Source organism: Salvelinus namaycush, chromosome 6, assembly GCF_016432855.1.
Source record: "Salvelinus namaycush isolate Seneca chromosome 6, SaNama_1.0, whole genome shotgun sequence".
Taxonomy (NCBI): Eukaryota; Metazoa; Chordata; class Actinopteri; order Salmoniformes; family Salmonidae; genus Salvelinus; species Salvelinus namaycush.
Window position 1 is genome coordinate 26,807,801 of NC_052312.1, and position 25,145 is coordinate 26,832,945.

General features: G+C 39.6%; 1 long non-coding RNA gene across 1 annotated transcript; it reads right to left on the reverse strand.

Annotated features, from left to right (window-relative positions):
- Nucleotides 1–6,905: 6,905 nt before the first annotated feature.
- On the reverse strand, nt 6,906–24,824 carry LOC120049310. The gene is made up of 5 exons (XR_005477103.1): nt 24,721–24,824; nt 21,156–21,182; nt 12,709–12,768; nt 10,676–10,792; nt 6,906–6,942 (listed from the first exon to the last, which is right to left on the reverse strand). It is a non-coding gene; the product is annotated as an uncharacterized LOC120049310 (long non-coding RNA).
- Nucleotides 24,825–25,145: the final 321 nt, after the last annotated feature.

The window sequence follows — 25,145 nt, forward strand, 5'->3', positions numbered from 1 at the left end:
CACCAACTAGGTATGCGAGAACATGGGCATCTTGCTATAGAGCTAATTAGCCTAGCTGGAGCTGAGAGCATACAAAGCCAAGGAGTTTCTTCTGGAAAATAAAGAGCCTTTTGTGGACGGGGCAAAGCTGCTTTGTATTTAGCTTCGATTATTGACATTGATAACATATTGTATTTGGAGATCATCATAAACATTTACATTGTGTTTATGTGAGCTTGCTTGAAATAAACAACCAAAACTATGCAACCCAATACACAAATACACAACATGAACTAACCATTCAGAAGAGGTCCGTTTGAACAACCCAGTTACTGAATGCAGTGATTGTTTCATGCATTAATTCATGATTCCATTGCCAGTGGACTGGCTTTATTTCCACACTCTACAACTGTAGAACTCTGCCAACTGTAGAAGAAGTTGAAAAGCTTTGTCAGAGTACAGCTCTCAAAGGGGCCCTGGGAAACTGTGGCCAGGAAGTGATTACCAAATGATGAACAAATGATGAACATTTTCATTGTTAAAAGTACATATGTGACCCGTTTGAGGAAACTAGGCATATGTCGCGCGTCATTATTTCACAGAAGAGCCAATTTAACTTAAACTTTTTGTTTTTTATCAAAATGCGCTTTTTGTCAGAAATGCCTTCTGGAACATGTGAACTTTCATGTGCCTTAATTACAAATGTGTTTGCCATCTGTAAATACGAATAAAAAATATACATAATTATGAGCCCAGTTGGTTTAGCCACGGAGAAAGTTGCAACCTTCCCACTAACTAGGCTCGTAATTTACAATTGTATTCGTATTTACAGATGGCATACAAGTGTGATATTAAGGCACATGAAAGTTCACATGTTTGAGAAGGCATTTCTGCCAAAAAACGCATTTTGATAAATAATTATTTACGTTCAAATGGCTCTACTGTGAAGTCGTGACTTACAACATATGCATAGTTTCCTGAATCGAGTCACAATTCACTTTTCAGCAGGACAAAAACCTAAAACACAAGGCCAGATCTACACTGGAGTTCCTTACCAAGAAAACAGTGAATGTTACTGAGTGGCGGAGTTACAGTTTTGACTTAAATCTACTTGAAAATCTATGCAACAACAATTTGACAGAGCTTGGAGAATTTAAAAAAAAAAAGAATAATGGGCAAATGTTGCACAATCCAGGTGTGGAAAGCTCTTAAGAGTCTTACCCAGAAAGTCTCACAGATTTAATCGCTGCCAAAGGTGCTTATACAAAGTATTGACTCAGGTGTGAATCCTTATGTAAATTAGATATGTCTGTATTTCATTTTCAATAAATTTGAAACATTTTCGAAAAACATGTTTTTTTCACGTTGTCAACAGATTTAATCCATTTTGAATTCAGGCAGTACACTTGAACCAATATAGAGTGTACAGTTAATGCAACCTCTGCAAACATCAGGGAAATTGCATTTAAAAGGTGTATTTTCAAGGTCAAAATGCTAATGAGCTTATTCAACAAACCACCAGAGATATTTTTAAATGGAAAAGCTATTTTTACCAAACATCTGATTTCACTCGATTTCAGGTCCTTCAAGCGTGTCTTTTGTTATTTACTGACACATCTTTTCTCCTTATGTTTGGCTGGGAGATTAAAGGAAACTTAATATCAAGGATACCAACATTTTAAAGTACTGTATCTCCTCATTACAAAAGGGTATGACCCCACATGCCTGCAATGCATTTCATTTCATGAAATGTCGCATGTGAGTGTCTAGTACTATGCTGTGGTAACCTTTGAATGATAAGATGGAGGAAATACAGTAATTCCCCTCAAAATGGACAACAACTCCATGAAACAGTGGGGAGACTGTTTCCATTGCACAATGCACACGGAATACCATGTACAATATCTCACTGATGTTCCATATTTAGCCTTTCGAAACATTCAAACGACGGATGAAAACTGTGTGCATGGCTGCAAACCACCTTTGGAAAGCAGAAGACCCCTAATTTTCCTCAGCGAGACCTCATGGCACTGATGATTTCAAATTGAATCCTGAAAATATTTCCTTTTTCCCATCCTTTCTACTCCATTGAAGCTTAATCCTCCAAACCAATACCAGATGTCCTGGAAGGGTTTGGAAAACTTTGGAATTCACTTTAACCTCTTTAAGAATAGCATCTACAGTTGAAGTTGGAAGTTTACATACACTTAGGTTGAAGTCATTAAAACTCATTTTTCAACCACTCCACACATTTCTTGTTAACAAACCATAGTTTTGGCAAGTCGGTACGACATCTACTTTGTGCATGACACAAGTCATTTCTCCAACAATTGTTTACAGACAGATTATTTCACTTAAAATTCACTGTTTCACAATTCCAGTGGGTCAGAAGTTTACATACACTAAGTTGACTGTGACTTTAAACAGTTTGGAAAATTCCAGAAAATTATGTAATGGCTTTAGAAGCTTCTGATAGGCTAATTGATATAATTTGAGTCAATTGGAGGTGTACCTGTGGATGTATTTCATGGCCTAACTTCAAACTCAGTGGAGCAGGTTGAGAGCTTCAAGTTCCTTGGTGTCCACATCAACAACAAACTAGAATGGTCCAAACACACCAAGACAGTCGTGAAGAGGGCATGACAAAGCCTATTCCCCCTCAGGAAACTAAAAAGATTTGGCATGGGTCCTGAGATCCTCAAAAGGTTCTACAGCTGCAACATCGAGAGCATCCTGACTGGTTGCATCACTGCCCGGTACGGCAATTGCTCGGCCTCTGACCGCAAGGCACTAAAAAGAGTAGTGCGTACGGCCCACTAAGCTGAGGTGGGCCGTACGCACTACCACTAAGGTGGCTGCTATCCAGGACCTCTACACCAGGCGGTGTCAGAGGAAGGCCCTAAAAATTGTCAAAGACCCCAGCCACCCCAGTCATAGTCATCGTGGTCCCGTGGACCAGTCATCGTGGTCCCGTGTGGCTCAGTTGGTAGAGCATGGCGCTTGCAACGCCAGGGTTGTGGGTTCAATTCCCACGGGGGGACCAGGATGAATATGTATGAACTTTCCAATTTGTAAGTCGCTCTGGATAAGAGCGTCTGCTAAATGACTTAAATGTAAATGTCATAGACTGTTCTCTCTACTACTGCAATGCAAGCGATACCTGAGTGCCAAGTCTAGGACAAAAACTTTTCTCAACAGTTTTTACCCCCAAGCCATAAGAACAGGTAATCAAATGGCTACCCGGACTACTTGCATTGTGAGCCCCTCCAACCCCTCTTTTTACGCTGCTGTTACTCTCTGTTTATCATATATGCATAGTCACTTTAACTATACATTGATGTAAATCCCGCACATTGGCTAACCGGGCTATCTGCATTGTGTCCCACCACCCCCCACCCGCCAACCCCTCTTTTACGCTACTCCTACTCTCTGTTCATCATATATGCATAGTCACTTTAACCATATCTACATGTACATACTACCTCAATCAGCCTGACTAACCGGTGTCTGTATGTAGCCTCGCTACTTTTATAGCCTCGCTACTGTATATACCCTGTCTTTTTACTGTTGTTTTTATTTCTTTACGTGCCTACTGTTCACCTAATACCTTTTTTGCACTATTGGTTAGAGCCTGTAAGAAAGCATTTCACTGTAAGGTCTACACCTGTTGTATTCGGCGCACGTGACAAATAAACTTTTATTTGATTTGATCTTTGCTTGACATCATGGGAAAGAGATCAGCCAAGACCTCAGCATTTTTTTTTAGACCTTCACAAGTCTGGTTCATCCTTGGGAGCAATTTCCAAACACCTGAAGGTACCACGTTCATCTGAACAAATAATAGTACGCAAGTATAAACACCATGGGACCACGCAGCCGTCATACCGCTCAGGAAGGAGATGCGTTCTGTCTCCTTGAGATGAACGTACTTTGGTGCGAAAAGTGCAAATCAATCCCAGAACAACAGCACAGGACCTTGTGAAGACGCTGGAGGAAACAGGGACAAAAGCATCTATATCCAAAGTAAAACGAGTCCTATATCGATATAACCTGAAAGGCCGCTCAGTAAGGAAGAAGCCACTGCTCCAAATCCGCAAAACTGCAGACTACAGTTTGCAACTGCACATGGGGACAAAGATCATACTTTTTGGAGAAATGTCCTCTGGTCTGATGAAACAAAAATAGAATTGTTTGGCCATAATGACCATCGTTAAGTTTGGAGGAAAAAGGGGGATGCTTGCAAGCCGAAGAACAGCATCCCAACCATGAAGCACGGGGGTGGCAGCATCATCTTGTGGGAGTGCTTTGCTGTAGGAGGGACTGGTGCACTTCACAAAATAGACGACATCATGAGGGAGGAAAATTATGTGGATATATTGAAGCAACATCTCAAGACATCAGTCAGGAAGTTAAAGCTTGGTCGCAAATGGGTCTTCTAAATGGACAATGACCACAAGCATACTTCCAAAATTGTGTCAAAATGGCTTAAGGACAACAAAGTCAAGGTACTGGAGTGGCCATCACAAAGCCCTGACCTCAATCCCATAGAAAATGTGTGGGCAGAACTGAAAAGTGTGTGCGAGCAAGGAGGCCTACAAACCTTACTCAGTTACACCAGCTCTGTCATGAGGAAAAACGTTCGACTTCAACTGTACATCAAAATGCTGAGCTGTGTCAAGTGGGCACTGACTCCTGGAGGCTGTCTTAGAGATGCATAAACAGTGTCATGGCTCCCATTGTCCTTCCAGAAATGCAGTTACCCAAAACATGATTTATTGCTTCAAATACATCTCTGTATACTACCCTACTTGAGTTTCTCTTGGTTTGTGATTTTTATATCCACAGGGGAGAACCAAGGAAGTGACCGGGGAAACAGAAGTCAAATGTCTGAGGCTGAAACTCACAAGACTGACAACCTGCAGAACGCTCCCCCATTGTGTTTTGGTAGTGGCTCCATATCATTTTATGACCATTGGGATGTGTATGCTCATCTCACACTACTTTAAAGAAAGAGGTATTACCAAATGATGAACATTTTCATTGTTAAAAGTAGATATGTGACTCGTTTGTGGAAACTAGGCGTATGTCGCGTGTCACTACTTCACATGAGAGCCATTTTAATGTAAACTTTTTGTTTTTTAGAAATATGCGCTTTTTGGCAGAAATGCCTTCTACAGTACATGTGTACATGTGAACTTTCATGTGCCTTAATTACAAACTTGTATGCCATCTGTAAATACAAATTAAAAAAATTATAATAATGAGCCCAGTTGGTTTAGCCACGGAAAAAGCCTGCAACCTTACCACTAGCCATGATTGGCTGAGAGAGATGAGATGAGATGAGTTCGGATTGATCTGCCATGTAGATCGCTTCTGTCTATAACATGAGCTGGTCAGTATGTGTATGTAATCCTTTCTAACATAGCTTTTTTGAAAGATATCACATAGCAAAACTGCGTAAGTGTTGCTCTCTGCTTTCTGGATGACTGAGTTTTGAAATCAGTGGAATTAGAGTATGATAGCTAAGCGGATTTGATTGCCATTTGATTGCAAATATGCAGACGGAGTTGAAAAGAGAACACAGAAGGCTATTGTATAAAACACCTGTCTCTGGATTACATCTTCAAACTAAGGGCAACCATGGCATACGTGACAGAGAGGGAGAAGCGTCCAACCTTGTATATGGGTAAGATAGTCTAGCTAGCTACATGTTCAGATATTACAAGTTTTAATTGAGTTAAAGTGTACTATTAGCTAGCTAGCTAACGTTAGCTGGCTGGCCTGCTAGCTAACGCTAACGCTACATCTATGATCTGTGTAGTAATATTATTTGTATTTCAGAGCCATTTGTATTGCTAGTTATTGCCTAATGTTAGCTAGCTAACATTGAACCTGGTTGGTTAGCTACCTGCAGATTCATGCAGGGTAGTAACATGAGTTGGGATTATGGTTCATTGTTTAGCTAGCTAGCTACATGTCTAAACAAAAGACTTCACTATGCAAGTAACCATTTCAATAGAATGTTCATGATGTCATTGCGACAACTGTCAATAGACGTAGCTGGTAAATACTGACAAATTTACGAATGCTCAACACCCGTTGAATAAGGCTGGTGTCAGTAAACCCTACTCCTCGGCCTGAGTGTCCAGCATGCACTCTGAACGCTTCGACAACAAAACACTGGATTTACGAACGGACAATCTGACAATGCTCTGAGTTGATGAATGCACAGAAAACACTATGGCACTCCAGATCAAATTTACGAACACGCCCGTAGTATAAACCAGCCTTTAGTCTTGAAATCTTAGTACATGGCCTCACATGTGAATCCTTAAAGAGAGGGGCTAAAGCTTAAGAGGGTGTGAACGATGCTGAATGGGTGTAGACAAAGAGGAGCTCTCCAGTAGGTAGCAAACATTCAAAGGCCATTTTCTCAAAAGTGAGGTTACAAGTTTATCAACTTTAGCAAAATTACTTTTCCATTGATCCTCAAATGCAGTGTATGATATACCGTAAAAAACACAATTTCAAATTTTGCTCCATAAAACCGAATCAAGACAGTCGGTCACATATTCATCTAACTGGCAAACAAGGCACACTTTTAAAGGGGCAATATGTGGTCTTAGTATAATTTCCTGAAGTACACAGCTCCTCAATCAAGTACTGTTGATCCTCAACATGGCAATATTTTATATTATTATTGTGGAAACAGACAGCTAAATATAATCTCAACAATATCCTTTAACAATTTAAGCACAAAAAAAGCTATGGCAGTGGTAATCATTTTTCCATCTCTGGATTCATTTCACAGAATCAGTTCAAAAAATCAGTAGGCGAAAACGCTAAATTACCACAGCACAAGATATTGAGTTATTGGGTAAATCAGCATTGGAAAATGTGTATTTCATAACATAATGACCTACTTACCATCAGTCCTAGGTCTCCTGTTGTCCCAGGTTCTCCCTGTACAAATATAAAATACCTAATTAGTAAAATGCAGATTAAAGGCTACTTTGAAGGCTTGAAATCCTAGCTGGTTGTAAATTATTGGATTGGAACATAAAATTATTAACATTTCAAATAAAAAAATGTTTGTTATGAACATTTGGATTGGAATTTTGTGTTATGCAGATGGGTGTTAATATTCAATATTGAGGAAAATTCATCAGTTTATCAACGACACAGATTCTGGATAAAATGCAGCAATCCACATCCTAATTAGGTGTCCATCCCTCCTCTTGCATCTGGCAGACTTTACTTTGAATAGCAATTGGTTCAAATTAACAGTTCTGTATTGGTGGTGTTCTGGGCTGCATGAACCAATTTTTTTATGTAGATATGGCCATGTGACACCTGTTCAATTTTGCTCTATGGAGCTGGTGACCATTTTGGAAAACTGGTGCCCTAGAGCGTAAAAGGATGAACCTGCAATGACACTGAAGCTAAACATCTTTATTTAGACATATCCTGTCTTTTTGTAAAAGTGTTGTGGTCTCATCATAAAGGCATTTCGTTCAAATGAGTCACCAATCTCCCTGCTGGACATAATGCAATATTATGACATGTTATCCATAGTGATTTGTAGCTACAGGACAGATTTCCTGTCACATTTCTTAAAAGCGACACAGTATATAATATCATATTATATATAATTGTAATCAGGAGACTTCAGGGTACACTTTTTAGAGAGTAAGGCCATATATCAAATCACATTTTATTGGTCACATACACATGGTTAGCAGATGTTATTGCGAGGGTAGCGAAATGCTTATGCTTCTAGATGCTTATGCTTCTATCAGTATCTAACAGGTAAAATCTAACAATTCCACAACAAAACCTAATATCTAACCAATTCCACCACAAAACCTAACACACACAATCTAGTAAAGGAATGGGATGAGAATATATGAGTATAAAATATATGGATGAGCAGTGGCAGAGCAGTGGCAGAGCAGCTAAGATGCAATAGATAGTAAAGAATAGATACAGTATACAGTACATACATATGAGGTGAGTAATGCGAGATATGTAAACATTCTTAAAGTGGCATTATTAAAGTGACTAGTGTTCCATTTATTAAAGTGGCCAATGATATCAAGTCTGTAGGTAGGCAGCCACCTCTCTGTGCTAGTGGTGGCTGTTTGACAATCTGATGCCTGTAGTTTTCATTGTTGCTTAAGTGTGTTCCCCAAACATTTTAAATGTGTTCCCCTTAAATGTGTTCCCCTAAACACACACATTTGAAGCTATTTTGGGGACATGTAGACCCAACACAGGGGATTTCATGACCCAAAACATACATGCAGGTAAATGCATTTTCCCCATTGGCCTATAGGGGGCACTACAGTCCAACGCAAGAACCGTCTGAAATTGCACTATATGAGGTTTTGTTCTGCGTGCCAATTTTCATGTTTTTATACCAAAGAGAACAATTTTGGAGCTTATCTACTGGACTACTGGTACACTTCTATGGAGTAAGTTATCATGCAGCTCCACACGTATCTTTCATCTCTGCTCAATAACTTAATTAATCAATAGCCTTCAAAGTCATCCAATATTAGAATCTGAAGAGGCACAATATGATTTGAGGCTGGTAAGGCTGCACGAGTGTCAAAACACACACTTGTTGGAATTTCAGGGCTCTGATATTTTCCAACCTTTGCGCCAGGGTTAGTAATTTACCTGTCTAACATCAGCTTGCTTGCGCTGAGATGGTAGGGGTGCAAATATTTGAGGTGTGTCCTTAAAAACGTGTGCCAAAGTGGCAATTTCAAACAGTGCAGCTGGGGATATTTAAGACCAACCAAAAGCTGGTCTTAGCGGTAAGGCAGTTGGTTAATGGCATCGATTTTGCCAGCCCGAACCACACAGTAGCCTAATCAGTAGCCTATCACCAATGTTTTATTAAAATATCACCTTTGGGAGCTGCAAAACAGTCAACAGACATCCCCCTTTTTTCTTTCGATTTTTTGTCCAGCTCTTGTGAAAGATTTGGACTCATTATTCGCTATGCCCATTTAATTAAATATGTCAGTGACTGAAGGAAGCCTGTTAAGAAACATCAAGTTGTTAAAAAGAGTGCTTATTGTTTTTCATGTATCTTTTTATAAAAAAAAAAAAAATGGATCTCTGTTGTACCCAAATGTAAAATCGTGGGAATTCCGATCACTCTCCATAGTTTTTTGTACCTTTATAGTTCTTTATGTGGCGAAGTCACCATACAGGCCACATCAACAGCAAAGGTATAATCTTATTATATCGTTTGATAGGCAATGTCGATGGCTCGGATATGCAATGTCTTGAAATGTCTTCAACGGATAGTAATTACACAACTTGAAGCAACCACACAAAACTCTTCGGAGCACGTTTTTATTGGCCAGTGAGTGGTCAAGCCCTTTTCACATCTACAATATATTAATTGCTAGAATGCCTGCCTCTTTATTGCAGGCAGGGCCAGGACAAGGAAGAAACAGGTGGATTTGCATTTGATTTCCATAGGGGGGCATGTTTTTTTCACAGGACAGACAATTTTTTTTATGGGTGTTAAATTAAAGACATTATTTTTTACATTTAACAAGGCAAGTCAGTTAAGAACACATTCTTATTTACAATGACAGCCTAACAACTGCCTTGTTCAGGGGAAGAATGACAGATTTTTACCTTGTCAGCTCGGGGATTCGATCCTGCAACCTTTTGGTTACTGGCCCAACGCTCTAACCACTAAGGTACCTGCCACCCCAAATTTAACTGTAAAAATGTTTTACAACCAGTCATGACATTTTCATCTGATTTTCAAACAAATCACTGTGCGCCAACTTTCTATCAATTCCAGTGGTGTAGTGCAATATTTTTAAGTGAGGGAGAGCAACATTTATGTTTTAAATGAGGTCATCATTTCTCAATATAAGTTTGTACCAACAGATGTAACCTATTGAATGTCTTAATATTTCTGACACACCCACAATCCAACAGCGACATGTGAGTGCACTAAGATTTACGTTTCGGTAAGGTTTGTTAAAATACAGCCCGATATGTTACAGCAGTTGTCTGAGTATGACAGGCTTTCCAAAGTAATTTGCACATTTCCAAACTACCCTGCTTAAGGCAACCAGAGGAATTGTTGTATTGTTGTGTTTTCACTTTGTGTCTCAAATTCTTAAGACAACGTCTGCCACCCTCCCTGAGTGATTCATACAAGCAGTGATTTAAATTGCAAGTGAGAGCTGCAGCAAGAAAAGTTTAATCTGTTGGAAAAATGGAACAAGCATAACAACCCCGCTTCAATTTCTGAAATTAGCAACTGGAAGGGTTGCAAACAATAATGATTGAACTTGGAGCAAAACAGATAAACAACACTTAATAGTTTGCACTCCCGCTGTTGTGCCAAAAGAACAGATCAGTTGGTACCCTGTGAAGGTTTTATGACAGTACATAATTGACAGGCTTTCTATTTTTCTTCACAGGCAGAATGCACATAAATTAGCACAATGCCATTGACAGGCATGAACACATGGAAGAAGGTATGTTAAATGGAAAGCAATGGAATAAACATCTGTATAGTGAGGCAGATACATGGAAACAGGGTGTTTTCTGAATAGCTTCAGTATAAGGGCGATCGGAAGCAGTGTCGTTTGTGTTGCAGAGGACAGAGATGGACTGTACTGTACCCATACAAACAGAGTAATACTGTACTCACCGGCAGACCTGTCACTCCCCGGGGCCCATCCTTGCCTGTGTCCCCTGGTGGCCCTCTGGGGCCAGGGGAACCTGGGGGCCCAGGAGGTCCTGGTGGACCTGCTGAACCCTGATCTCCCTGTAGAGCAATGGAAGAAGTCAGATCATTACATTAAAATGGCTTCAGCCTTTTAGATAAATAAGGCATCAGTAGAACAACCATTAGAAATAATAGTGAAATTAGTCATCGGTTTGGCATGGAAAACCTCCATAGGGAACATGTTAAGTCAATAACACTGGAGTAGGATTTTAGACATGACGTTATTTACTAACAATATCTAACTGGTTTATATCTGATATGTTGTGTAAAATAATTTATATTTGAAGTGTTCCCAATTTTGAATTTTCCATTTTAATTATGCTTAAAAAAGGTCCAATGCAGCCATTTTTATCTCAATATCAAATCATTTCTGGGTAACAATGAAGTACCTTATTGTGATTGTTTTAAATTAAAATAATCAAAAATAAACAAAGTAGCTTCTTAGCAAAGAGCAATTTCTCAAGCAACAATTTTGCTAGGACTGTCTGGGAGTGGTTTGAGTGGGGAGGGGAAAACTAGCTTTTATTGGCAGAGAGGTTTGGAACTGTCTTTCTTGATGGTCTATTAACTAATTTAGCGCCTGATGATGTCACTTGGCATGCCCAAACTCCATTCCACCAAAACAGGCTGAAACGTCTTTTCAAACAGCTCTTAAACTAAAAGTGCATTATCATAATTTTCACAATTTCACAGTATTGTGAAAAAAATATATATATAAAACACAGGAAATTACATTTTTGACTGCACTGGGCCTTTAATGACCAGTAATGACTGTTAATAATTTAGACAAATTCGACTCTACACTAAGCATTGACGAACACCAATAGTAAGTGTCATATTTTGATTAAGAGGAATATGAAACATTCTGCAAATTTATTCTTCAGTTACAATTGACAATGTAAGAAGATCATTCATTCCACCTCTAAACTAAATGTACAGTGTGCTTCTAGACCTTCCTCTAAAATAACAGAATGGGCAGCAGACTTCTTCTGATAATGTAGGTCTGTCTGAAAGCTGTCTGGCATGCAAACGTAGGTATGAAAAGGGAGAAGTTGTCAGGTGAGAGGCCCATTCGAAGGAAAGAGAAAGACGAGCGAGGACAGCCACTACCTTAATAAGCCGCCGCTTTATGAGCTGCTGGTCAGCAGAAAGAAAGCCATGATTGATCTTAGGGAAGACCATCTGAGCGAGCAGGTGTGTGAGGTCGAAGGTCAGATGTGAGAGAGGTTGGAGGAGGATGAGGTCCCAGAAGAAGAGGAGGAAGGAGGCAAAGGGCAAAAATTAAATTTGATTAGACGTTACGTCACAATACCCATCGCAGCACCTCCACGGATGGGGAGAAATCCACACTTTTCCACCACAGTGGCTTTGGAAATCTGGACTTTATTTTGGAGCCAGAGCCCATAATTACCACCTCAGGGGTGCTGGGATGCCACACTGGGCTCGCAGACCCAGGAAAAATGGGGATACCTCCTCTGTGGAGGTGCTGTCATCATCAAAGTAGTGCTTAGTGCAAAGTCAGACCCCTGGAGTTGCACATATGGAGAGCTGCATGGTTGACCTTCTGAAGTGTTTTTTAAAGTGGGCATGTATATCTGGCGGTGTCCATTGGTATTATCGAGAATCATCTATTACTGGAAAGATAAATACTGTATGTTGGAGTTGAATTGTGTGATTGAAATATGAAAATCATACTGCAAAATGTTACTACATTTAGCTACATTTAGCTTTCAATGGGGCACTGGCATCTTGCATAGAAAGGAAACCCCATGGGTAAAATACTGTTGGTGGCACTGAGGGAACGATGATAATTAATTGCCCTAATTAATTAAATACTACTGTGTCTGGCCCTGGTCTGTCATCGGGGCCAGCAGTAATGACCCAACAGTGATGCATTCATCTTCAGTGTGTGCCGTCCAGGGGTCAGACTGAGCAACTAGACCACACCAACAAACCTTGACAGTCAGGATCTGATTGCTCTGCAAAGCAGCCAGTGTAGGGAGACCAGACAATCCCTAAAAGGACAGACAGCACAAGATGGCACAACACAAACAACATAGAGAACTCCAGACACAACACAATCAAAACATCCATTACAGCGGAGTAGTCAAGTTACCTTTCCACATTTCATCGACTTCAACAAGCAATAAAAAAGCTACTGGCTTTTATTGCAACCCAAAAGGATTTGTCAATGAACTTATTTCCTGATTAGAATATTCCAGATCTTTTTTCGAACCAAATATTTGTTGTTGTACCATATCATACCTTTTTTTCTTTTACCATATATTTATTGATTTACCATATCATAGAATTAAAATGTAACCGATTAACTTTTTAGGGATAGGGGGCAGCATTTTCACTTTGGATGAATAGCGTGCCCAAATTGAACTGCCTCCTACTCTGTCCCAGATGCTAATATATATATATATATATATATATATATATATATATATATATATATATATATTACTATTGGATAGAACATACTCTGAAGTTTCAAAAACTGTTTGAATTATGTCTGTGAGCATAACAGAACTCATATGGCAGGCAAACTTCCAAACAGGAAGTGGAAATTCTGAGGCTGGTGTTTTTTCTACTCATCGCCTATTCAAATCCCAAGAAGATATGGATTTGTTTGCACTTCCTACGCCTTCCACTAGATGTCAACAGTCGGTAGAACGTTGAATGAAGTTTATACTGTGATGTGGGACCGGATGGGAGGTGTTTCAGTCAGTGGTCTTGCAGATTGCCAGTTCCTGGTCATGCGCATTCCTCATGATACCGCCTTGTGTTCCATAACTTTTACAGACACGAAGGTATGCTCCGGTTGGAACGTTATTGGATATATATGATAACAACATCCTGAAGATTGATTATCTACTTAGTTTGACCAGTTTATTCGACCTGTTATATAACTTTTTGAAGTTTTCATCCGACGCTATGCGTCACTTGCACGAGCGTTTGAATATGTGTACTAAACGCGCTAGCAAAAGTAGCTATTTGAACATAAATAATTGACATTATCGAACAAAACAACAATTTATTGTCGTACTAGGATTCCTGGGAATGCATTCTGATGAAGATAATCAAAGGTAAGGGAATATTTATGATGTAATTTCGTATTTCTGTTGACTCCAACATGGCGGAGAAATGTTATTTATATTTGAGCGCCGTCTCAGATTATTGCATGGTGTGCTTTTTCCGTAAAGTTTTTTTGAAATCTGACATAGCGGTTGAAATAAGAACAAGTGTATCTTTAATTATATGTAAAACATGTATCTTTCATCAAAGTGTATGATGAGTATTTCTGTTATTTGACGTGGCTCTGCAATTTCTCCGGATATTTTGGAGGCATTTCTGAACATGGCGCCAATGTAAACTAAGATTTTTGTATATAAATATGCACATTGTCGAACAAAAAATACATGTATTGTGTAACATGATGTCCTATGAGTGTCATCTGATGAAGATCATCAAAGGTTAGTGATTCATTTTATCTCTATTTCTGCTTTTTGTGGCTCCTATCTTTGGCTGGGAAAATGGCTGTGTTTTTCTTTGGCTATGTACTGACCTAACATAATTGTTTGGTTTGCTTTCGCCGAAAAGCCTATTTGAAATCAGACATATTGGCTGGATTCATAACATGTGTAGCTTGAATTTGGTATCTTTCATGTGTGATTTAATGAAAGTTTGATTTTTATAGTATTTTATTTGAATTTGGTGCGCTGCATTTTCTCTGGCTTTTGGCCAAGTGAGACAGTAGCGTCCCGCCTAAACTCTGATTTTTGGATATAAATATGAACTTTACCGAACAAAACATACATGTATTGTATAACATGAAGTCCTATGAGTGTCAGCTGGTGAAAATCATCAAAGGTTAGTGATTAATCTTAACTCTATTTCTGCTTTTTGTTACTCCTCTCTTTGGCTGGAAAAATGGCTGTGTTTTTCTGTGGCTATGTACTGAGCTAACATAATCGCAAGGTGTGCTTTCGCCGTAAATCCTTTTTGAAATCAGACACTTTGGCTGGATTAACGAGAAGTTTATCTTTAAAATGGTGTTTAATACTTGTATGTTTGAGGAATTTTAATGATGAGATTTCTGTTGTTTTGAATTTGTCGCCCTGCAATTTCCCTGGCTGTTGGTTAGGTGGGACGCTACCGTCCCACATATCCCAGAGAAGTATTAATGAAACTATCGTATCGTGACATTGAGTATTGCTTGCCCTGCGGGTAATTATCTTTACTTTCCCCATTTCTTTACTGGCAGACTGACTGCTACGTTTCACCTGATATTAGTAAACTTTTCTGATTGGATTGCGGCAATCTTAATAGATTAAATCTTAGATATTGGTATTACAAAATCAGGAATATAGTGCCCTGAATAGGTCTACACCTTGCCATCTACTGGAAAGGTCATGTTACTACTTCAAGCTGGGTGAGATCGGACATGCGCACTGAGCCCACTCAGATACTCTTGACACCTATCCCAAATGGGAACTACAACTGTGGCTCATGCACACAGTGCAATAGCACTATTAAAAACATCCTTCTTCAGACACCCACATACAGCTCGAAAAATCTCTGTTAGTGGTATCATCTCATACAAGACCAAGGGAGTAATCCATCTCATCACCTGATCATGTGGAAAAGCCTACGTAGGACAAATGAAAAGACAATTAAAACAACGCATAGCTGAACACGGCAGCTCAATCAGGTGTAAGAACATTGACTATCCAGTAGCAGCTCACTTTGTTGAAGCTAACCATCTAATCTCCTCCCTCAAATACACAGGCATTGAGCATGTTGCTCTACCAAGGAGAGGAGGTAACATCGAGAGCCTACTACTACAAAGGGAGGCTTACTGGATATCCTATCTAAAAAGATTGACCCCTAGTGGTCTGAATATTGACTTTGAACTCAGGTCCTTCTTATGAACAATTCTTTCTTTCATGAACAAGTTGTAAATTGATATATTCTTTCTACAGCTTATTAGCGTACACCTAATATGTTCCACCTGTTGATAATGCTCATTATACATTAAGGTTGAACCAAAAGATTACATGTAAGAAATATGAAATTAAATACGAAACAGTTAAATGTGTGAAATTGAATTAAACAATGTATGTTGATGCAAATACGATGTACAATATTAAATCATGTATATGATAACAATAGCCTAAAATATTTAATGTGCCATAAACTATTGTTTTTTTTAACAGTTTCACTAATTCATTCTAATTAACTTAATCATTATGACACACCCTTCACTATTGTCATTGGTTGCACTAATTGCACTGTTTGTCTACATAACCTGGTTCAAGTATTCATGACATTACCCTGAAGAAGGCACAGTGATGCCAAAACATTGGTAAATAACCAATACATTACTGGGAGTTTATATATGGAGTGTGCGACTTTCTTTATTTTGATAGTTTATAGTTTATTCGCTAGTTCGCTAGTTTATTCGTTAGTCAGCACCTCCACACAAACACATTTTTCTGGGTGTGCGCCAGCTCATGTTTTTTAATCTACTACTTCAACACTGTCATAGGGAAACAGATCCTTAAAATTGATTTGCAGTGAACTTGAAATATGGTACATCACCTTCCTGATTACCTCATAGCTGAATACTGTATGGAAAATTGTTAGTTGGAAGTTAAGAATGAAAGTGGACTTTCTTTATAGGAATGGGGCATGCCTTTCATTAATGGAGTGTGCGACTCTGGCCCCCTCCCAGTTAGTAAGTAATTGTCTCTGGCCCCCTCCCAGTTAGGGGGAGTGATGAGCTCTACAGCAGAGTCTCACAACTCAATCGCTGGTTGAAAACTGTTTTCTGCCCCTCCCAAAAGATAGAATTTGTAGATAATTGGCCCTCTTTCTGGGACTCACCCACAAACAGGACCAAGCCTGGCCTGCTGAGGAGTGACGGACTCCATCCTAGCTGGAGGGGTGCTCTCATCTTATCTACGAACATAGACAGGGCTCTAACTCCTCTAGCTCCACAATGAAATAGGGTGCAGGCCAGGCAGCAGGCTGTTAGCCAACCTGCCAGTTTAGTGGCATAGTCAGTGTAGTCAGCTCAGCTATCCCCATTGAGACTGTGTCTGTGCCTCGACCTAGGTTGGGCAAAACTTAACATGGCGTTCGCCTTAGCAATCTCACTAGGATAAAGACTTCCTCCATGCATGCCATTATTGAGAGAGATCGTGATACCTCACATCTCAAAATAGGGCTACTTAATGTTAGATCCCTCACTTCAAAGGCAGTTATAGTCAATGAACTAATCACTGATCATAATCTTGATGTGATTGGCCTGACTGAAACATGGCTTAAGCCTGATGAATTTACTGTGTTAAATGAGGCCTCACCTCCTGGTTACACTAGTGACCATATCCCCCGTGCATCCCGCAAAGGCGGAGGTGTTGCTAACATTTACGATAGCAAATTTCAATTTACACAAAAAAAAATGACGTTTTTGTCTTTTGAGCTTCTAGTCATGAAATCTATGCAGCCTACTCAATCACTTTTTATAGCTACTGTTTACAGGCCTCCTGGGCCATATACAACATTCCTCACTGAGTTTCCTGAATTCCTATCGGACCTTGTAGTCATAGCAGATAATATTCTAATTTTAATATTCACATGGAAAAGTCCACAGACCCACTCCAAAAGGATTTAGGAGCCATCATCGACATCATCGAGTGGGTTTTGTCCAACATGTCTCCGGACCTACTCACTGCCACAGTCATACTATGGATCTAGTTTTGTCCCATGGAATAAATGTTGTGGACCTTAATGTTTTTCCTCATAATCCTGGACTATCGGACCACCATTTTATTACGTTTGCAATCGCAACAAATAATCTCCTCAGACCCCAACCAAGGAGCATCAAATGTCATGCTATAAATTCTCAGACAACACAAAGATTCCTTGATGCCCTTCCAGACTCCCTCCGCCTACCCAAGGACGTCAGAGTACAAAAATCAGTTAACCACCTAACTGAGGAACTCAATTTAACCTTGTGCAATACCCTAGATGCAGTCGCACCCCTAAAAACAAAAAACATTTGTCATAAGAAACTAGCTCCCTGGTATACAGAAAATACCCGAGCTCTGAAGCAAGCTTCCAGAAATTTGGAACGGAAATGGCGCCACACCAAACTGGAAGTCTTCTGACTAGTTTGAAAAGACCGTGCAGTATCGATCGTCCTATTTTCCAACTTAATTGAGGAAAATAAGAACAATCCTAAATGTATTTTTGATACTGTCGCAAAGCTAACTAAAAAGCAGCATTCCCCAAGAGAGGACGGCTTTCACTTCAGCAGTGATATATTCATGAACTTCTTTGAGGAAAAGATCATGATCATTAGAAAGCAAATTGCGGACTCCTCTTTAAATCTGCGTATTCCTCCAAAGCTCAGTTGTCCTGAGTCTGCACAAATCTGCCAGGACCTAGGATCAAGGGAGTCACTCAAGTTTTTTAGTACTATATCTCTTGACACATTGATGAAAATAATCATGGCCTCTAAACCTTCAAGCTGCATACTGGACCCTATTCCAACTAAGCACAGGAAGCAGCTCTTTCAGTAGTTATGTTGAACATAATAAACAACTCTCTATCCACCGGATGTGTACCAAACTCACTAAAAGTGGCAGTAATAAAGCCTCTCTTGAAAAAGCCAGAAAATATAAAGAACTATCGGCCTATATCGAATCTCCCATTCCTCTCAAAAATGTTTTAAAAAGCTGTTGCACAGCAACTCACTGCCTTCCTGAAGACATCATAGCACTTGTGGTGGTAAATTACCTTTTAATGGCGTCAGACCAAGGCTCTGCAGCTGTTGCAGCTTTTGATCTCTCCACATTCTTTTGGCGAGATTGGAAACCCAAATGTGTCTACATGGACAAGTTCTGGCCTGGTCTGTCGGAAAGATATCACTTTGTCTCTGTGGATGGTTAGTCCTCTGACAAATCAACTGTACATTTCGGTGTTCCTCAAGGCTCCGTTTCTTGACACAATACCCACTTAACCCAGAAGCCAGCCACACCAATGTGTCGGAGGAAACACCGTACACCTGACAACCGTGTCAGCATGCATGCACATGGCCCGCCACAGGAGTCGATAGAGCACAATGGGACAAGAACATCCCTACCAGCCAAACCCTCCCCTATCCCGGACGACGCTGGACCAATTGTGCGCTGGGTCTCCTGGGGCAAGGAACGCTCGGCCAGATGCGACAGAGCCTGGATTCGAACCAGCACTGCAGAGCCTGGATTCGAACCAGCACTGCAGTGCCGTAGACCACTGCGCCCAAAATATTGATAATCTGAATCAGCAGAATAGTGTTATGGCAAAAAATTAAATGTGCACCCCTTGGTTTGGGAAATGCTGAACTACACAAACAGTGAAACTGAGAAAAATGTATCTAAAGTTTGTTTGCTGTGCTGGTAGATACGTGATCGTTTTCATTATGAAGTAATTTTTTACTCATATCAACCATGACCACTGATTTGACAGTCAAATAAATGACCATACAAAGTCAAACAAAAAAACAACATGAAAGTTAGGTAAACACATTTAGATTATAGATACTGCACAAAATCTAATATTTCAAGTATAAACATTCTGCATGATGAAATAGTATTTAATTTATGACAAAAAAATGTTTGAGGGTTACTACAAAACAACATTCAAAACATGAAAACATAACTACACAAAACTATTGAATACAGTTGGAATGTACTTAGAAGTCTCAAACTGTTTCCATCAAACAGAAAAATAACAAGAGAGTTAAACACATATTGATTGTAGATACTGCACATTTTCTTTGCGTTACCCATATAGTTGTTTATGTGGAATTGACAGCGTTTAAGTAACATGAAATAATATGACAGCTTTTTTTAAAAATTGTTTTACATTTCTGGTCATGTTCAAATTTTCATAAATTCTTATAATGTTTGGGAATGATGTGTAGTAAGGCATTTGTGAAACTTCTATATCAATAGAGTAGGAGTAGGAAAGCGGCCGTGCGTTTGGACAATTAATAGACACTGCAGTAAATAAAACCTAATAAAAAACATCCGTCTCGTCCTGTACCAGAGTCGAGCTTTATGCAAATAAGCCATATGGGCGTGCCATCATTCATTTTAAACTGGGCTGTGTGTTGACAGGCAGAAGCAACAGCGCGACTTCAGATCGTTAGAACGCTTTCGCCGAAAGCCACAAAATACACCTGAATCGATTTCTGCAAATGTGTCAATACCACGGGAGTCCTCTTAGATTTGGGAACTTTACAGTCCTATTGATCAAACAACCATGAAAAGGTAGGCTCTCTTTCCCTCAGTTATGCACATAAACAACAAGATCAACAGCTAATGCCAGCAAGAGCGAGATGAGTTAAAATCTAAATGAGGGAACATTAGATAAACCCTCTCAAACCTTTTCAGCTAGTTGGCCGTCAAAATTGCACTGAAAAACGATGGGGAATATTAGCCTGCTTGTCCTTCTGCAGCTTGCCTGCCAATGTGTGCTTGTCCCAACCCACGTTTTTACTACTAAATGGGGACTTGCCTGCCCATTTGATCAATGCCGAATACATTTAATTGAAAACTAAGGGTGCGTTCATAAATTGCCTCCAGTGTGCTCTGCGTCGTTCGTAAATTCAGAGAGTTGTCAGATTGTCTGTTCGTAAATTCAGAGTGTATCGCTCTCTGAGCGTTCAGAGCGCACACTACACGATTGACACTGGATGCTCTGGCCGAGTAGTAGGGTTGATCCGAGCTTTCCTTACAACGGCAGTCAAGCACCCAAGCTAACTGGCTAAAGTTTGATGCTTTCATCAAAATGTCAAACAGCTGAGATTAAACTTATTAAAGTATTAAATTGGTCTTGATGTGTTGCGTATTGAAGTGAGTCAAAGGTAACTACCGAGAGGGATATAATGGTGAGGCCTTCTGCAGATTTCTTACCCAAGTATTTATAATTCCTATGATGAAGTTACAATTTAGGATGCCTGATGAACAACTTGAAAAACAGTCAAATGGAAATATATTTGCAAAGAAAATCTGCCTAACGCTTTGTATTCAGGACATGAAGTTCATTTCTTTGCCACATTTTTTGCAGTTTTACTTTCGTGCCTTATTGCAAAGGGATTTCACCAAAAGCTTTGCAAAACATTTTTGCACTTTGGTCAAGCAATCTCAGATTTTTTTAATGAAGATTTAAAACGATTGTCTTTTGCAAAACAAGAAGACCTGCATCCCAGGAATCTCATGCATCTCAGACCTTTTGCCTACAGTTTGCCTACAGACCATTTGCCTAGAGTGAGGGAGACATACAGTCACACAAAGTATCATTCAACAGCCAATCAGAAAAGGACAAGAAGGAGCAAACCACATACCCGCGGTCCTTGGTCACCTTGATCCCCCTAGAAGAAAGAAAGAATTGTCTTGAAATACAAGTATCAACCAGACACACACACACACACGCACAGACACAGAATGAAAATCGTTGAAGCCTAATTCAAAACATATTGATGTGGAAAAATAATACAGTCAACCTCAAATATTAATTGTGGTTGAAAGTAAAATCACTTCTAATAACACAGACTGATGTGAATAGGTTTGAGTGGAAGGGGTTGAAGGACGTTGTGTGTGTTTGGGGAGGTTTGGTGAGGCATGCTGATTGAAGAGGGGAGAGGGGAGACCCAAGAGATCTCTCCTGGCTCATAGTATTTTGGTTCATCATGTCTGTAGACAGTTCCCCTGAGGAAGAAACTATTAAAGGCTCAGTTGACACTGTGGTTCAAGTGTGTATGGATATGTGGTCTATGTGTCTGTGTGTGCAGGAGGGGGATCATGGACCAAATTCTTACATTAAGGTTACTATTTTGCTCATGGGTGTAGGAAAATATGCCACTTTCTGTCTAATTAGGACATTTTTTGACAATATTACTGTTTAGATGACCCCTTTTGGCTCAAGAGCACACAGAGGCAAAAGGTCGGTATAGCCTATTTTGAAAGGAGCAATCTCAGATTGATACATCAATTATGAGACATTTTAATGAATGATATATATCCGCTGATTATTTATTGAAGAATATAACTTATAGATTTTTGGAAAATCGTAAATGCATTGAAGCATGGAAATTCCTCTCCTTCCCTTCCTAAAGCAGTCTTCCTGTGTTAAACTTTGAAATCATTACAGATAATTTTTTTATAAGTGATGCTTTCAATCAGCATTTTAGCGCGGCAGGCTTTTTATTTGAAAGAAATTGTGGTTTAATTGACCCTGGTCAGTCAATCCACTGCTTTTCCCACTCCCATTTGCTAGTTGGCTCAATGGAAGATCAGTCAACTTCTATTAAATATTTTGTACTTGTACTTAGATGTTCGTTAGCTGGCTAGCACGTTAGCTAACATTACGTGATGTGTGTGATCTAAACATTGTTTAACTAGCTAGGTTCATTGTTTACCTAGTTAGCTATATGTCTTAAGCTAAAGTGTACTGTTAGCTAGCTGGCTCCCTAGTGGATGTTATTATTCGTTTCCCAAGAGCTGTTTGCTTTTCTAGTTAGAGCTTAATGTTAGACATTGTTGGAAATTTGTTCATTGTTGGCACTTTGTTCGTTGTTGCTTAACTAGCTAACTTTATTTGACGTGTGTACAACACCCGTTGAATATGGGCGGTGTCAGTAAACGTTTGCAAAAAACCATAATGTAATTGTTGCCAGCAGAGCTAGTTAGGCTATTTTCATGTTATCCAGAGGTAAATTAAATCATTGGCCAGAGCGTCAAGTGTGTGCTCCGAGAGCGAAATGAGATGGGTGGGTCTAAAGCTTAAGAGGGTGTGAGAATGAGAATGTATTCTCAGTCAACTCAGCTGGTAAAATAAGGAATAATATACACAATACCAGTCAAATGTTTGGACACACCAACTCATTCAAGGGTTTTTCTTTATTTTTTACACATTTCTACATTGTAGAATAATAGTGAATACATCAAAACTAATAAATAACACATATCGATGACAGCTTTGCACACACTTGGCGTTCTCTCAACCAGCTTCAAGAGGTAGCCACCTGGAATCCATTTCAATTAACAGGTGTGCCTTATAGCCCTATATGGTAAAAGACCAAGTCCATATTATGTCAAGAACAGCTCAAATAAGCAAAGAGAAATGACAGTCCATCATTACTTTAGTACATGAAGGTCAGTCAATCTGGAACATTTCAAGAACTTTGAAAATTTCTTCAAGTGCAGTTGCAAAAACCGTCAATCGCAATGATGAAACTGGCTCTCATGAGGACCGCCACAGGAAAGAAAGACCCAAAGTTATCTCTGCTGCAGAGGATTAAAGTTAACAAAGTTAACAGGCCTCAGAAATTAAAGCCCAAATAAATGCTTCACAGAGTTCAAACATCAGACACATCTCAACATCAACTGTTCAGAGACTGTGTGAATCGGGCCTTCATGGTCGAATTTCTGTAAAGAAACCACTACTAAAGGATACCAATAAGAAAGAGAGACTTGCTTGGGCGAAGAAACACAAGCAATGGACATTAGACCGGTGGAAATCTGTCCTCTGGTCTGATGAGTCCAAATTTGAGATTTTTGGTTCCAAAAGGGTGTCTTAGTGAGACGCAGAGTAGGTGAACGGATGATCTCTGCATGTGTGGTTCCCGCCGTGAAGCATGGAGGAGGAGGTGTGATGATGTCGGGGTGCTTTACTGGTGACACTGTCAGTGATTTATTCAAGGCACACTTAACAAAATTCAAGGCACATTTAACCAGAATGGCTACTACAGCATTCTGCAGCGATACGACATCCCATCTGGTTTGCAATTAGTGGGACTATCATTTGCTTTTCAACAAGACAATGAGCCAACACACCTCCAGGCTGAGGAAGGGCTATTTGACCAAGAAGGAGAGTGATGGAGTGCTGCATCAGATGACCTGATCAGATGACCTCGAATTAATAAACTTTTGTTACTTCGACACTGTCTGCACCTGTGTCTTACCTTCAAACGTGAAAGTAGAAAATAGTAAAAATTAAGAAAAACCTTTGAATGAGTAGGTGTGTCAACTTTTGACTGATACTGTGTATATACCATATATATATAATATTTTTTTTATAGCCCAAGCTTACTTCTGTCATACCCCATCAGAACCAAAAATATAAACTATTTTACATTTACAAAACACTCTTGTCCAGAGTGACTTACAGGAGAAATTAAGGTTAAGTACCTTGCTCAAGGGCACATGGACAGATTTTTCTCTTAGTCAGCTCCGGGGTTCAAACCAGCAATCTTTCGGTTAATGGTCCAATGTGAACACCAACAGCTTTCAGTTATCTATCTAAAAAAATGGATTCAGGAAATCATTCTTCGCCCTATTAGAGCCACATGGATGCATTGCAATGCCTGATAGTTGAGCAAGACAGAGCAGCCCTATGTCCATTGTGTGTGAAGCGAGGGGCCTCAGCCATTTTCATGGTTTTAATCTTCCCAAGCAAGGCGCATGGGTACATTTTGGTCCCCAAGTCCGCAGACTTATAACGAGACTGTGTGGTTATTTCTCATGCTCAGCTGCCATTTTATGGAGGAATGTTCAGCGAAGCATTTAAGCACTTCAGTTCGGGTCCTGGTGTTAAGTCATTAATGAAGTGTGCTGTAGATGTGTGAACGACAAATATTCAGAACTGAGACTTGAGGTCGGTAAGACTTCGAATTCTTAAGGGGAACTGCAGAATACAATGCAAATGACATTCTTTATAGACACATTTAATTAGAGAATAAAGTAAAGTCATATGTTAATGCTTTGGACCCCAAAATATACTGTATGAGAGGGTGGGAAATACGAAGGAATTATGGATCATGTCCATGCCAATGCCAGAGAAATCAAAGAAAGTTAGTCCTTGGAAAGTAATGAATGATGAATAAAACATAAAAACATTTGTTTACTTACCTTCTCACCCTGTGGACCAGGAGTACCCTATTTGGGGGAAAACATTAATTGAAGAAAGCAGAGCTTTATAGACATCTTAACACCCACACAGCCCTACAAAAATCTACAGCCAAAGCTGCAAACTGAATGTAAATAAAGTTTACCAATGGGCACAAATCCAGCAATATCCAACCACATTCTGGCAAATGGTAGGGATAAACTACCTACTGGGCACAGACATCATTTATAGTTTTGATTCCAATTTGCTTGAGTTGTCAACTGACGTGAATTCAATGTGAATTCAACCAAAAATGTGAAAGATCATGCATGGTATGTTAACGCATGATGCTGTCCGTATGCTCATTAGTAGGCCTAATGAGGTCATCCAGTTTCTTTAACCTGTTTAGTTGCAGGGACTGGCATGTCGAGATTTCCCTCCGTTGAGC